Source organism: Macrobrachium nipponense, chromosome 8 (assembly GCF_015104395.2).
Source record: "Macrobrachium nipponense isolate FS-2020 chromosome 8, ASM1510439v2, whole genome shotgun sequence".
NCBI lineage: Eukaryota > Metazoa > Arthropoda > Malacostraca > Decapoda > Palaemonidae > Macrobrachium > Macrobrachium nipponense.
The window spans coordinates 8763782-8780317 of record NC_087203.1 but is presented as its reverse complement, the minus strand read 5'-3'; the positions used below and the strand labels follow the sequence as shown (position 1 = coordinate 8780317).

The 16536-nt window shown below is 38.1% G+C and overlaps 1 pseudogene; it reads right to left on the bottom strand.

The window, feature by feature from the left end:
* LOC135222997 (uncharacterized) overlaps positions 1-1233 on the bottom strand; it is a 1819-nt pseudogene extending 586 nt beyond the window's left edge.
* Positions 1234-16536: the final 15303 nt, after the last annotated feature.

Genomic DNA, 16536 nt, shown 5'->3' with positions numbered 1-16536 from the left:
CGAGGCGCATCACAACAGCCATCAGCTCCTGACGATCCTCCTTGATGGTATGCCTAGAGTCAAGCAGCCACTGCCACACTTGTTGAAGGAAGTGGAAATTGCGCAGAAACTGTTAAGTTCCAAGCCAGGTTGCTGCCAAGGATCCCCTCATCGCATTGCAACCGTCAGACATGAAAGTCTTCGGTGGAGTTCTCCCATAGAATAAAGTGGCAGTCAAACTTTAGTCAGATATATCCAGGTATACTGTAATTACGGTATGTCTCAGCAGACAAACCCAAGCTCCATACAATGTTGATGATTATTCTATTTTCCAGCCAATGACTCTCTCTCTCTCTCTCTCTCTCTCTCTTTCTCTCTCACACACACACACACACACACACACACACACACACACACACACACACACAGTACTGTTATAGCTATATGTTCCACAATCGTGTAGGGCAGAATTAACTATATACAAAAAATTGTCAGTCTTACCTTTCTTCAGAGCTGCTTCATTTTGGGAAGACGTAAATAGCACTGTTAGAGGAGCAGCACTTGCTTCTCCAGCACAGACGAACGGAACCACTGAAGATGATCAACACATCCCGTAGCATCTACAAAGACTATTTCTCCAGCTTCCCTAAAGTTAGTGGGAATTCTTCTCATGAAAGGTGTGACGAGAACTGCAGTAAATTGACCTTCCTCTATGTCATCTAGTACAGTCACCTCAGGGTTATACGTGGCATACTTCCTGATTGCATCTGCCATGGGATAAATCAACAACACCACCATGTACTTCATTGAGCCGTTTGGTATACTCTCAATTATTTTTTTCTCAGATATACAGCAAATATATATTAGTTAGCAAAGCTATATATTATTAATCCATTGGCAATGCATTTTATTTAGAAAATAACGTTTTCAGATCTAGTAGCGAACTGAAATATTCGGTGAACATAATTACTCACCTTGTTCAAAATACCTGATGAAAGTATAGCTTGTTTCTGGAAGTACCTTAAGTTAATCAAGAGCTTCTGCAGACGGTAGTGAGTGATTGTGCTGACCCTTCAGTGTAATGGAGCACGGGTAGTTTTCCATCAGTTTGTCTTTCCTTACAGTGTTTTCTGTTATCAACCGAATGTTGACATCCATTGTTACAGGACACCTATAAATTGACAATTTATTGTACAAATCAGAACTGCACACAGCACGCTTTAACAGGAGGAAGCTTAATTTATCTTCAAACATGAAATAGAATTAATTGTAGTATGAAAAAGAAGCAAGTCCCGAAACCAAATAAGCCAAAACTCAAGAAAGTGACAAGAAATAAATTCTGGGTGGTTGCATAAGTACAGGGACATTATGCATAAATCCATTGACTTTGTATTTAAACTATCTAAAGACACATGACCTATAATATGGACTTAATAAAAAATTCATGCTTGAGTTTTTGGTATGGTTTGTAATTCATGAGAGCATCACAGTATCAAAGTAACAAACAAAAAAAAGTATTTTGCAACATATACATACCCAGTTTAAGTCTTCTGTTTCCTTAAGTTCCGAACAGCACCATGCAGACAGACGAGGTTTTAATTAAGCAATATCCTTTCTCTGCCAGGATATACACGTCTCACATTGAAACAGGTGTTATTTTTCTCCATATCAAGGTCTTTTCAACGTTCAAACTCTTCGTCATTTTTCACATTTATGTGAAAATGCGCTTTATCATCCGCCTCACTAATTTTAACAGAAGAAAAGCCCTCCTCCTCAAATTCAAAAACTTCTCTAGTAGATGCCATGGCAAAAGGCCCTGTCTGACTGGGGCAGCGCACAGGACTCTGACCCAGCAAAGGAAAAGCTGTTGACTAAAGAAGACGATAATCCTCATGAAGATCCGCAGCAGCGTGCAGACATCAGCGAGTTATTCGCAGTATTCCAAAATGTATCAGAGAAGTACAGCAACGGTGAAACAGCGGCAGCCATCAGAACAGCTGTCAGATGCTTAAACCAAGTGAGAAGTGAAAACCAGCTGAATAGTCTACTATTTAACTTGGGGAGTGACACCTGTAACACCAGAGCTGGCAGAGATAAAATTCGGTTCCAACCAACCTCCATATCAAGAAGAGGGTGGCGAACGTCGATGGTATGTGTAAGCTGTGAGCCTGCGACGTGTACTTCCAGATTTGAAAAAGAAAATGATTAGTTACATTTGAGTTTTAGAAGTGTGCAAACTTCTCCTTTAGTTATATAACAGTTCATACAATCACACTCGTATCAAATAGATCGATTTGTTATTAGAAAGGATGTCATTGCTAATAAGGCACCAAAGCCGTCTTGTTCAGGCGAGAAAAACAAGCAGACGAACTCAATGACAGAGAAGCCTGCTATGTCTCGTACTGGTATGGGAAAGGCATTTTAGCCGCCTGTGCCCTGTTCTGAGCCTTCTGCGGGAAAAGACATTATGGCTAAAGCAATACAGTGAAGAACCTTGGCCACAGTGTGCTATTTGCAATTAAGTTCTTGTAAATGAAAGTATGATGCCTTAAATATTAAAGAGGCACCTTGAATCAGAACATATTGAACTAGTTGGAAAATCAGTGGATTTTTTTTTTAAGAAAAAAAGAACAATTGAATTTATCAGTGAAAATCCTTAGTAAATCACCCACTCACAATGATAAATTGCAACTGGCTTCTTATCTAGTTGCTTATCGAATAGCAAAAGAGAAAGTGCCATATACTTATGGTGAAAAACTTACCCTTCCAGCTACATTAGATATAGTAACTTAGTTCTTGATGAGAAATCGGCAGAGCATATTAAATATGTCCCTTTCAGTGACAAAACAGTATCTCGGAGGATCTGGAATTTCAGCCGTTTTCACGTCTCCAGGCTGTTGAAGAATATACTATCCAGCTGGATAAAAGTACTGATATAGCTAACTGTGCAGCACTCTCGGTTTATGTGAGATATGAGATATCCATGGGAAGATGACCTCTTGGAGGACATATTGTGCTGCTTGACCTTACCAACACATACGACAAGGTCAGAGATCTTCAGAGTTATGAATGACTGTGTAACTGGAAAACATAAATCGAACTGGGCAAACTGCAAGGGCGTCACTACAGATGGCGCAGCAAATATGACAGGAAAAAATAGTGGTGTTGTGAGCTAGATATCAGAGGCTGCAGGTAGTTATGTAACTTGGAATCATTGTTTCATTCATCGTGAAGCTTTGGCTGCAAAAGGAATCACCACCAGCTTGAAAAATATTCTAAATGAATCTGTAAAACTTGTCAATCTTATCAAAGGAAGTTCATTGAATGCCCATTTGTTCGAACAACGTTGCGATGAAATAGTAGGTGATCAGTGCCACTTGTTGTACCATACTGAAATTAGGTGGCTATCTCGAGGAAGAGTTCTAACCAGGATATACATAATATGAAGGATTTCAAGTTGCGCTAGTCACTAGCGATTCTATACAATGGGATATGGGTCTCATAAAGCAAAGGCAAGATGAAGATAAAATTTTGGTAGACGCAAAAGCCTTTCTTAGAGGGGAATTAGTCAGGAAACGTTATAAGTTACCTTTTTCGGGTTTAGAATTAGAAGGTAATCTATTGGTCAGGAAAATTAAATATAAATTGAGAACTAGTGAAAGTAAAGAAGACATAACACAGATCATAACTCCGAAAGTCCTAATTCCAGTGGTTTTGGATATAGTACATTGCAGGTTCGGTAGTCCACACTTGGGGATAGAAAAAAACGTATGAGGTGGGTGCTAAATATCTTTGGAAAAATATGGGGAAAGATGTGGAAAGTTTTGTGAAAAACTGTACAATATGCAATGCTTGCAAACCTGTAAGGATAACGTCTTGCAAATTTGGGTCATATCTGATGCCAAGTAGACCTTTTCAGAGAATACATATGGATAACCTAGGAAATTTTTGTGAATCTAGATATGTGAATAAGTACCTGTTACTGATAATAGGTGAACTTACAGGGACAGTAGAAATTTTTCCATTTAAGCATAAAACAGCTGAAGAAGTAGCTATAGCATTTTTCAATGGTATCATTTGCAGATATGGCTCACCCGAGGTTTTATTGACCGACAATGGCAGAGAATTTGTAAACAAAACTTTAGAATGTTTGGCGGAAGTCATGGGGATACAGAAAGTAACAATTATTCCATACAGACCTGAAGCTAATGGGTTATGTGAACAAGCAAATGGGAAAGTGCTCGAAGCTCTCAGGAAGACTGTAAGTGGTAATGATGAAAACTGGGATAGATATATTAACACTATGGTTAGTGATTCCATTAAAATGTCTCCATTTGAAGCTTTGTTTGGTTACCAATCACAAGGCACATTTGATCTGTTAACTATACTTCATCATAGAGAGGATACAATCGAAGTATTAATTAACACAGCGAAGGAGAGACAAGGTATTTCTGAAAATCAATGTGAGAAATGAACTAAATTACAAATTGGGTCCGAAATTTGAAGGTCCTTTTAGAGTCGTTGAGGAAAAGACTGGAAACAGATTTATAGTCTTGGAGGAAAAAACAAGTCGGTTGAAATTAACCTATATATCAAAACTGAAAATAGTTGATTGTGTTTTTTCTGGTTTCACAAATGGATGGTGAAATGTGATTAGTCACTTTAATGTGAAGTTTTTTTTCCTTTCATTTCTTCTACTATTTTTCTTATTATGCACAAACTGCAGCAATTTGGCGTAAAAACCAGAGGTAATAATTTCACGGGGAAAACGAGGTGGAAAGTATGGCAAATTTCTGTTAAGCTGAGAAATATTATAGCAGGTCCGTGTGGTGGTCCCTGGCGGTATGGGTTTATTGGGGCTGAATTTTTGTGGCTATTTTGGTGGTGAATTTTTGGGGCTGAATTTTTTGTGGCTATGATCTTTGGTGGTGGATTGGTTTTTGTTTTTTTTTTTTTTTTTTTTTGTGGTTATAATTTTTGGTGAGGATCTGCGGTTTTACGAGCCAAAGAGGTGGGTATTGTGGTTCTTTTGGAGTTATGGCTCTTGGGGGGGGGGGGGGGGTGGGGGGGGGGGGTGACACTAATTCATGGTGGTTTTATGGGTCCCTATGAAGAGTTTGTATTTCCATATTCTCCAGTGGTTATATTTGGCGGTATGTAATTGTTGAATTGTGGTTTTCTGTGGTTTATATCCCAACTAAATGGTTATGCAGTTGTATATACATGTGGCAGTATCATGAATGAGTTATGTTTTCAAGGACAATTTTTGGGTACCTTTGTGGATGTCCTAGGGATAATCTCGAGGCATATGGTTCTATAGTATCAGTAAAGATTTTTGGGCCATTTGAAGGAATAACGATTTCTGAGGTTCCAAGTCTAGACAAGTCTATGGTGCGATTTGAGCACATGAGGTATTCACAGGTGGATTAATGTTGACAATGCTGTGATGAGACCAGTTGCTACTTTTTCCTTTTGGAGTTGATTTGCACTGTTTGCACTGTTTTTAGGGATGTCCATGATGACATTCCATGGGGATGAATGTAAGGGGTAAATTCGGGTGCATAGGATATGTTGCGGCAGCAAATTCTGTAACAATATATACTTTGTTTTGTATGGAAAAGTGCTGAATTATATATACATTTTTTCTCTACGTGTACATTTTGTAATGGGAAAAGTTGAACTATTATTATCACTATATTTTTTCCTACAAGGGAATTTTGTAATCGGGGTTAAGCCTTATAAGGCATTTCTATTATAGACAGGAGGTAGAATTTATCTGGGTATATGTGTCAGATAGAAGGGGTATTCAGCATTATATTTGATGGAGGTTCACTGTATAAACATTACAGGGGTTTTGCTGTATAGGCATTGTGGGGGTTTTTGATAGTATATTTGTCAGATATAGGATTACTTATGAGGATTCAGTGGGTAAAGATCATATTTTGTTTTAATGAAGAATTTTTAATAATTGACTATGAGATTGGGTATATTAGTTGATGACAGATTCGTTTGTTAGAGCAAGACTTTAGTTATTCTATGATCATGTAGACTTTACAAATACGGACACACGATGACTTTAGAGAATTAGCAACTTCACGCGACGGTGACGACGGAGACAGCTTAGTTCTACAGTACCAGAGGTTGCATCTACACACGAGCCACGATGTTACGGATCGCCTTTGCAATGGACGAGATGTCGTCAGTGGATCGTCTCAGGATATATTCTGGGACAAATCAAGAGTCTACAATCTTCTACGAGGCGGGTGTGAGACGCACTTGCATGGGAGTCACGAGATATTTCAAGTTGACAACGAGGTGGCAGCTACAATTGCTTGGTCGGAAGACGTCGAATCTACAGCTCAGTGACGGGGGTGTTGGATAAACCTACAGGGGTTGCAGACGCTGATTAATGGTGCATGCTGGGTTGTTTCGGGATGGTTCACGTGCTCAGCCAGGGACTACAATTATTCGACAAAGGTGTTTGTGAAACACCTACATGGAACCTCAAGGCGGTTCAAGTTCCGCCTACATTGAAGATGGTTACGGTTCCACTGCTAGAGGATAATGTCGAGGATGAATTCTTCTTCGACGCACGCTACATGGTTCCAGTGATTGCGGTTATAGAATCCATAGTGATAGTCGAAATATGTGTTATAGGGGCTATCTTGCAAACATTATGAACGAGTATATACCACTTGCTGATGTGGTGTGCGATGGGAGAGCACAAAAGACATAGGTGGCCGAGCCATCTTAAAAAGGGTGCGGTAGTGAATTGTTAATCTCAGCTTTTTCCGGTTAGAGACAGATCGCTTAGAGACAAGCGCTAGATTCCTCGAACAATGCTGAAATGAGAAACAGCCAAAGAAGATGACCAATGCAATTTGAGGTTGGTGACGCCTCGGAAATCACATGCTTTGGACATGTGGCACCCGTGGTTGATAGGCGCACCGGAGGGCATGTCTGCATGTGTGTTCGTAGCATACGATATATAGCTTTGATGATGGGTAATAAGAATAATAGAGGGCACTCTTTGATTACTTGTGACAGGGTGCGGAACACACCTGGAAGAGGTGTTAAGAAGTATTGAGTAGTATTGTAGACCCATCGAATAAGGCAACATAAGACAGAACTTTGAAAAAGTTAACCTTTGCAGTGATAAAATATTTGGGAGAAATAGAAGTGTGGTATGGTAAACATTACTTTTGATTAACTCTCATGGGTAAAGTGGTGTAATAATTGTGGTCTCTTTATTTCAGATGGGTTCAATGTCACCATATAGAAAAATGGATTCTCTAAGACGTATTTGACTTATTAAAAATGGTGTGGTTAGTCGGACACAGTGGGATTACAGGGGTTACTTACTAACCTGAATGACAGTTTAACGGTTTTTTTGGGTCAGAGTTGATTGATTTTATTCCACTTTAATGTATTCATTTTGTTCTATTTCAATGCCAGCTAATCGAGGGTAGGTAGTTGCCTGGTAGCAGTTTTTTTCATTTTGTTCAAACGAGTATCATTATATATATCTCTTAAACTTGTTTAATATATATATATATATATATATATATATATATATATATATATATATATATATATATTATATATATATATATTATATAAATATTGTGCATATCTTTGGTATATTATGTGCTATCAATACCTACAAATAATCACATTTATTTATTGTGTGCTTATTTATTATTATTATACCAAATCATATTATTATGTATAATTTATTATGTTTTTATTTCTTATAGGAAGTGTAAGTTACAGACTTATAGGCTGGCTTTTACGATGTAGCTAATATTTTATAAATTAAAAAGGCATTATCATCAGAATTATAAACATATAATACATATATGCATATATGTATTACATGTTTATAATTCTGATAATAATGCCTTTTTAATTTATAAAATATTAGCTACATCGTAAAAGCCTGCCTATAAGAAATAAAAACATAATAAATTATACATATTAAATATGATTTGGTATAATAAATAAGAAATAAGCACACAATAAATAAATGTGATTATTTGTAGGTATTGATATCACATAATATACCAAAGATATGCACAATATTTATATATTAAATAGTACGCAATAAATACCACAGCAAATGTAAATACACATAGGGCATATGGGCATGGCGTGATATGTGCCGGTTTGTTTGAGTTACTCATAAAATTGTGAGAGCGCGCACGTTCTCACTCGTCTGGCCAAACTATAATACAGCTGGTGAATATGCATCCAAACTCAGTGGGTGCAGGTGACTCGAACTCTTTACCTCCTTGATGGCGGATTGGTAGAATGCTGGAGTCGAATGTAAGATCGAGACCACACATTTCAAAAGAAGTAAAGTCTTCGTGTGTCATCTTTTGGATACCAGGTACACTAGAAAGAACCTATTCAAAGTCTCAAGAATGTGTAACGGTAAAAATTCTTGAAAAACCCAGTCCTTGCTGAAATATTCAATAAAATATTATTTATTGTTCTTTCAACAATCGTTAGCATTCCAGTGTAAAGGGTAATTGGTTTTTTCATGATTTTCTTTTTATTGTAGTCTATTATAAGCTATATATTGAAGACGACTAATTCTAAAGTTTTATCACAGGGTATCATTTTAAGGAATTGGTGTGCATATGTGGTGCAGAAAATTGGGAATTTTCCCTCCAACATATCACAGGCTGTTTTGGGTGTGTGACTAATATTAGAACATCAACTATTTAAAAAAAAAAAAAAAAAAAAAAACATAACTGCCCTAATCATGTGCTGACTTTCGAGTTCTTGGGAAGTCAAGTATTAATGTTCCAAATCAAATCAGGTGGAAGCCACGTAAATGTTGCTTCATTAAGCTGTCTGGAAGGCTTTCATTATAACAGCAACTGGTTCCTAATAAGATGAGTTTATGGTTCTCTATATTCCACTATGGTTTACTTGATGCTATGGTCGCCAGGACGTAATTATTTCATTTATTCAAACATTCCAAACATATTATAGTCATTGCTTATTCCTTTCATATAGGCCAGTTAAAGTTTCCCGATATAAAAAGTATAACTACGAATTCACACCATTCTAACACAGCAGTATTCGAAAATTGAGGCTTATGATGAATTTTTCCCACTTTATAAGTTGGAACCACTTACCGCACGTTTCAACATATTGGTAATAAATATTTGTTGAGGCTATTTTGCCGTATCTTTAACCATTGTTATAGGATAATACTGACTATTTGTTATATTCTACTGCACCGAATTTTGAAACTAAAAATTTGTAAGTATACGAGAGACTTACTTCAAGCTATCTAAATGAAAAATAGGGTCAGTTCTCGACCAGCCTGTTTGATTCTATCCCTCATAATCCTCTTAAAGGACTATGTTCAGGCTTATTCAGTGTCGGCGCTAACAAACAATTGAATGGAGTTGCTTTATTAATGATAATACTCTTTATTTCAGCTCAGGACCATATACATCGAATATGCAAAGTAGAGACAATGCAATACATACAATCTAAATACACGAGACCAAACAATAAAAATGATAATCGGCAACTTCCACACAGTAAAAATAGTGCTCGTAATAATGGTAATGACAGTCATAATAACCACAAAAATATTATTAAAATGATAGCAATTAAAAAACGGATTGCCAATAATTAATTTCCAGCGAAGGGCCTTAGGTGGTTACAGAAGTCAGGTACAGAAGGCTATATACGAAAAATAAAAAAAAATCTCAATAATAATAACTAATAAATAATAATAATAATAATAATAATAATAATAATCATAATAATAATAATAATAATAATAATAATAATAATAATAATAATAATAATAAGATCCCCTCCATGAAAGCCTACAACACCAAGAAATTAAGGGAGAAAACAAGTGAGGTCAATGAAATAATGGGCATAATACACACCACCAGTATCACAGAAACAAATAACTTGGTATATGCAGGGGCAAGATTAGTAGCAGAACTGATAGGGACACGAACACCAACGCCACCAACACAACCAACCCAACAGAAACCAAAACAACAACCTCCTTGGAAAAGGCGTCTGGAAAAGCAAATCATGGTGATGAGATCTGACTTGAGTAAACTGAAAGAGATGGCAGAAAAATGGCTAAGAAGCAAGAAAACAAGGGAGGACTCAACGAGAAAATACAAAGTACAAGTGAGGGGACTAAACAACACAATAGAAGATGTAAAAACAGAGGCTTAAGGCCAAAGCACATAAGATCCAACGGTACATGAACAGGAATAAGGGATACCAACAGAACAAACTATTTGGAACCAACCAGAAAAGACTATACAGCCAACTAAGAGGGGAAGACAACCACCCAGAAATTCCTGAAGCCGAACCAAGTAAGAGACTCTGGGAAAACATATGGAGCAATCCCGTATCACACAACAAACATGCAACATGGCTCCAGGAAGTCAAGGAAGAAGAAACAGGGAGAATAAAACAAAGATTCACAAACATCACGACAGACACAGTCAGACACCAACTAAAGAAAATGCCAAACTGGAAAGCCCCAGGTCCCGATGAAGTCCATGGATACTGGCTCAAAAACTTCAAGGCCCTACACCCACGAATAGCAGAACCGCTCCAGCATTGTATCACAAATCACCAAGCACCCAAATGGATGACCACAGGAAGAACATCCTTAGTACAAAAAGACAACAGTAAGGGAAATATAGCCAGTAACTACAGGCCTATCACCTGCCTACCAATAATGTGGAAGTTACTAACAGGTATCATCAGTGAAAGGCTATACAACTACCTAGAGGAGACAAACACCATCCCCAACCAACAGAAAGGCTGCAGAAGGAAGTGTAGGGGCACAAAGGACCAGCTCCTGATAGACAAAATGGTAATGAAGAACAGTAGGAAAAGGAAAACAAACCTAAGTATGGCATGGATAGACTATAAGAAAGCCTTTGACATGATGCCACACACATGGCTAATAGAATGCCTGAAAATATATGGGGCAGAGGAAAACACCATCAGCTTCCTCAAAAATACAATGCGCAACTGGAATACAATACTTACAAGCTCTGGAATAAGACTAGCAGAGGTTAATATCAGGAGAGGGATCTTCCAGGGCGACTCACTGTCCCCACTACTCTTCGTAGTAGCCATGATTCCCATGACAAAAGTACTACAGAAGATGGAGGCAACAGAATCAACCATCTGATGTTCATGGACGACATCAAGCTGTATGGTAAGAGCATCAAGGAAATAGATACCCTAATCCAGACTGTAAGGATTGTATCTGGGGACATCAGGATGGAGTTTGGAATAGAAAAATGCGCCTTAGTCAACATACAAAAAGGCAAAGTAACGAGAACTGAAGGGATAAAGCTACCAGATGGGGAGCAACATCAAACACATAGATGAGACAGGATCAAATACCTGGGAATAATGGAAGGAGGGGATATAAAACACCAAGAGATGAAGGACACGATCAGGAAAGAATACATGCAGAGACTCAAGGCGATACTCAAGTCAAAACTCAATGGAGGAAATATGATAAAAGCCATAAACACATGGGCAGTGCCAGTAATTAGATACAGCGCAGGAATAGTGGAATGGACGAAGGCAGAACTCCGCAGCATAGATCAGAAAACCAGGAAACATATGACAATACACAAAGCACTACACCCAAGAGCAAATACGGACAGACTATACATAACACGAAAGGAAGGAGGGAGAGGACTACTAAGTATAGAGGACTGCATCAACATTGAGAACAGAGCACTGGGGCAATATCTGAAAACCAGTGAAGACGAGTGGCTAAAGAGTGCATGGGAAGAAGGACTAATAAAAGTAGACGAAGACCCACAAATATACAGAGACAGGAGAATGACAGACAGAACGAGGACTGGCACAACAAACCAATGCACAGGCAATACATGAGACAGACTAAAGAACTAGCCAGCGATGACACATGGCAATGGCTACAGAGGGGAGAGCTCAAGAAGGAAACTGAAGGAATGATAACAGCGGCACAAGATCAGGCCCTAAGAACCAGATATATTCAAAGAACGATATACGGAAATAACATCTCTCCCATATGTAGGAAGTGCAATACGAAAAATGAAACCATAAACCACATAGCAAGTGAATGCCCGGCACTTGCACAGAACCAGTACAAAAAGAGGCATGATTCAGTGGCAAAAGCCCTCCACTGGAGCCTGTGCAAGAAACATCAGCTACCTTGCAGTAATAAGTGGTACGAGCACCAACCTGAGGAAGTGATAGAAAACGATCACGCAAAGATCCTCTGGGACTATGGTATCAGAATGGATAGGGTGATACGTGCAAACAGACCAGACGTGACGTTGATTGACAAAGTCAAGAAGAAAGTATCACTCATTGATGTCGCAATACCATGGGACACCAGAGTTGAAGAGAAAGAGAGGGAAAAAATGGATAAGTATCAAGATCTGAAAATAGAAATAAGAAGGATATGGGATATGCCAGTGGAAATCGTATCCATAATCATAGGAGCACTAGGCACAATCCCAAGATCCCTGAAAAGGAATCTAGAAAAACTAGAGGCTGAAGTAGCTCCAGGACTCATGCAGAAGAGTGTGATCCTAGAAACGGCACACATAGTAAGAAAAGTGATGGACTCCTAAGGAGCAGGATGCAACCGGAACCCCACCCTATAAATATCACCCAGTCGAATTGGAGGACTGTGATAGAGCAAAAAAAAAAAAAAAAAAAAAAAAAAAAAAAAAAAAAAAATAATAATAATAATAATAATAATAATAATAATAATATACAGTGTTGAATATTATTGCTCCGTCAACTACATTCAGGTTATATAGTTCTCTTTATTATTCTAATAAATGGTTTTTCATGGTTATTGCAGGTTGCCATTAACTCACGATGTTTGTCATTTACGGAAAGGAAACCAGTCGAAAATCAGAGTGAAATTTTATTTCTACCAAATCCACTCTATCAGTTACAGAGAACCACCAATAGTAACTGAAATCTAGTGATCATTTTCCATAGAGTTGTAAATCTTCTGTAGAAACAATAACTCGGGAAGAAAGGAGTAGAGTGTCGTTCGTACTGAACCCTGCTCTTTATATACGAGATGGTCAGCTGTGTGTGGGTTGTATGCTGACCTTTGATTAGCTGAGGATGAATGCACAGCTATGATTGGCCGGCGAGATTTTATCTCATACTAAAAACTGATTGGTCGCCGGGCGACTGACTGAATCCTGTGTTTCACGGTCGGGAATGTCCTTTCTCGTGGTGTCTGTCGTAGGTCTATGTATAATAGGTCGCCTAATGCTGGTAGGTAGAGAGAAAACTTCTTAAGATATATTCAACAGAGGCTTCTCCGGCTGCATCAAGAGTGCCGCAGGCATCTTGGGTCAGAGGCATTTCCAATTATTTCAGTGTTCTCCATTACTGCAGGTCTTGTGATGCTGGTATGATGGGTATATCTCGTGTTCGATTTTCATGGCGCTTCAGCAAGGCAAGAGATCCTCTTTGCCACTTTCATGGGGGTCATACCAGCATAGGAGCCGGGGCATCCACAGACTGGGCACTTAAAACGGTATACCACGTTAGTCTGATTACGAGGATCTCTCTTCGCTGAGGCCGAGTTCTTTTCCATGATCAGGTTTCTTGTGAGGCTGTTTTGATAATAAATGACGAGGTCCAGCCGTGTACTGACTTCAGTGGTGAGGATGTTATCTGTGATCATTTTCTTGATGGCCCGTTCGTCTTCTATGTATATGTACAGTGGTGCTCTAATCTCATGCGACATGATTCTTTTCGTATCGTCCAAATTCGCAGACTCAACGTGACGTTGCCAAGTAATGTTAAAAAAAAAATTTTCTAATGTCATGAATGTCGAAAAGTTTGCGAATTCACAGCTAGCCCTATTTTCCTTATGGCTTTATAAATATTTATGATCCCTTTTATGCATTGCTATAATTCGTAATCTGTGAGATTTGAACTGATTTTTTTTACGTTGCCTAGTTCAAAATGCGGTGTGATAAGGTTAGCGGTGCCATCAATGAAAGCACTCTTAACATGCTCCTCGGACTGGTCAACATAACTACGTCTGCAGCATTATGACAGTAGACCTAATAAGCTCAACAATCATAACAACACTTTCAAAGTAGAAATATGAATTAAAACAGTTTTCTTTGAATGTTGAAGTTTTCGGCTGTGTTTAAGCTGCCTGTATGTTGCAAAATGTTTTATAGACCTAAAAAATAATCTAAGCCTTATGAGATGTAATCTGTTACTATTGAATTTATTTGTAGAGATTACCTGTTCTTTGAGGAATACAATAGGAATATGAATTACAACCAGTTTTCTTTGAATGTTGAAGTTTTAGGTTGTGTTGAAGCTGCCTGTATGTTGCAAAATGATTTATAGGCCTAGAAAAATAATCTAAGCGTTCTGAGATGTTATCTATTACTAATATTTCTATTTGTAGAGATTACCTGTTCTTGAGGAATAAAAGGTGACGATGATTTTGATTATATGGAGAAGATGACTATTAATCGAAATATCATAAGTATTAATATGAAGGCGTATGGAACACTTGTTTTTCAACTGGTTTAAAATACTTTCTTAAAGGTTCTTCAGCTCGTTTGTTGTATATAATTTATTCTTTCATAAGGCAACTTGAAGTGTAAGAATGTGTAGATAACCTCATTTGCTTTCTGGCCAGAAATTGTTATTAGAGAGATTGGAATGTTAAGTGTAAAGTAAAGAAATCCTAACACCTAGGCCTAGGAACAGTACTTTGGCTTTGACAAAAAAATAACTGCATAGACGAATATTTGGTAGTATGCTACCATTTTTGAAATATTTAAGAAATATAACAAATAATTATGTATGAAAATCCAAATATTCCTCTAACACATAATTATAAAGTAAATGTTTTTAAGATAACTTCATTGACGCTACTCATTGTAGACCTACTTATATTACACCAGGTGGTTGTTGTTGCTCCGACACTAATGATACGTCACACATGCTCCCCTCACACGTTGATATCGGTGGGCGCATTCTACTTTTGTATGTACATATTTACATTTTTTTCAGCATTGAGGTGCAAAAGCAATCAAATGGGACTATTTCAAATTTTATGCTTGCTTTGGAAGCATTTTTAATGTTATGACATATTTTTCGTTTTTTTTATTTAACTTTTGAACTGAGGTTTGATGACGACTTCGCTTTGGTCAAATGCTTCAGCGATGTGTGAACGAAAGTTTTGAAAATGTTTCGTTAGATTTTTTTTCTGAACTTTGGCTACACGTGATATTTTCTTACAGTTTTGAAATATATGACAGATTTCCCTCTTATGAAACATATTATGGCCTTATTGTATGCAATATTCGCGTTTCCTCATTGAAATAATAGATAAATATGGAGCATGCTAGTTGCCAGTTAGTGAATTTTGAACGAAATCCTATGGAGTCATGTCACGTGAGATTTGAGCATCACTGTACATCCTCGTCTCATAATAAAGTTTAACATTTCTTTGTAGTTCTTATATCACCAATCCAGTGCTGTACAGACACTCACTATCTCCGTTTGGGCAGAGGCGGAGGTTAGTCTTTTTCGTGTAAACAGCAGTTTTCCGGCTAGGTAAAAACCCGCTCCTATACTGCAACCATGTAAAATTTGCCAAAAAGCACGCCTAAAGGCGAGCCTATAACCACACTGTCTTTTTGTCGATACATGTGGCCTTTAAGAGTAGAAAAAGGGGCCTTCTTTGTCCATATCTCTAGGAAGGCCCATAGAAACCCTTTGGGGATATCTAACTGGGGTGTGGAAGGGTCCCTGTAGACACGATCGATAATTAGATCGATGTTTTCATTTACAGGAATGTTGATAACTAAGGATTCGACGTCCAGAGTCGATAGTTCCAACGCCATGGGAATCTTTGATCTTTGCTAGGAATTCCGCTGATGAACGGAGGCTGTGGTGGTCGGGTACATAAGGCGTTAGTATCTGGTTTGGTTGAGGTGTTCAGCCAAACAATAGGTAGGTGCAGGAGTTTGGCAGATGATAGGGCAGAGATTACAGGCCTAGACATTCCCATACAAGTGCCCTAAACTGTGGTCTCCAGTGATGGCGGGAGGTGTGTGGCATTAGCAGCTGCATTGATGTCTTCAATTATACTATTTGCCTCTTTCTTGCTGTCATCTATGGGGGTTCTTTGTAATGTGCACGAACTTCTGATCAGACAGGATCTCGAGCTTTTGGTGGTAATCAGCTGTATTAACCAGGCGAAGATGCTGTTTTATTTGCCCAGCGCACGATGATGTCTTCTTTTTGCCCAAGTTCATTGGCACAGAATCAACATTAGCAAATGTTGCAATAGAAGATCAACAAATCTACGTAAAATAACCATCAGATTTCAGTTACCAAAGGCGGTTCTCTAAACGATCGCGTTTCCGGCAGAAATAAAACTATACCCTGATTTGCAATGGCTTTCCTCAACGGAGATGTCAAACATCGGTGAGCTACTGGGAGCAAGTAGTAACTCTGACAAATCAATTATTAGAA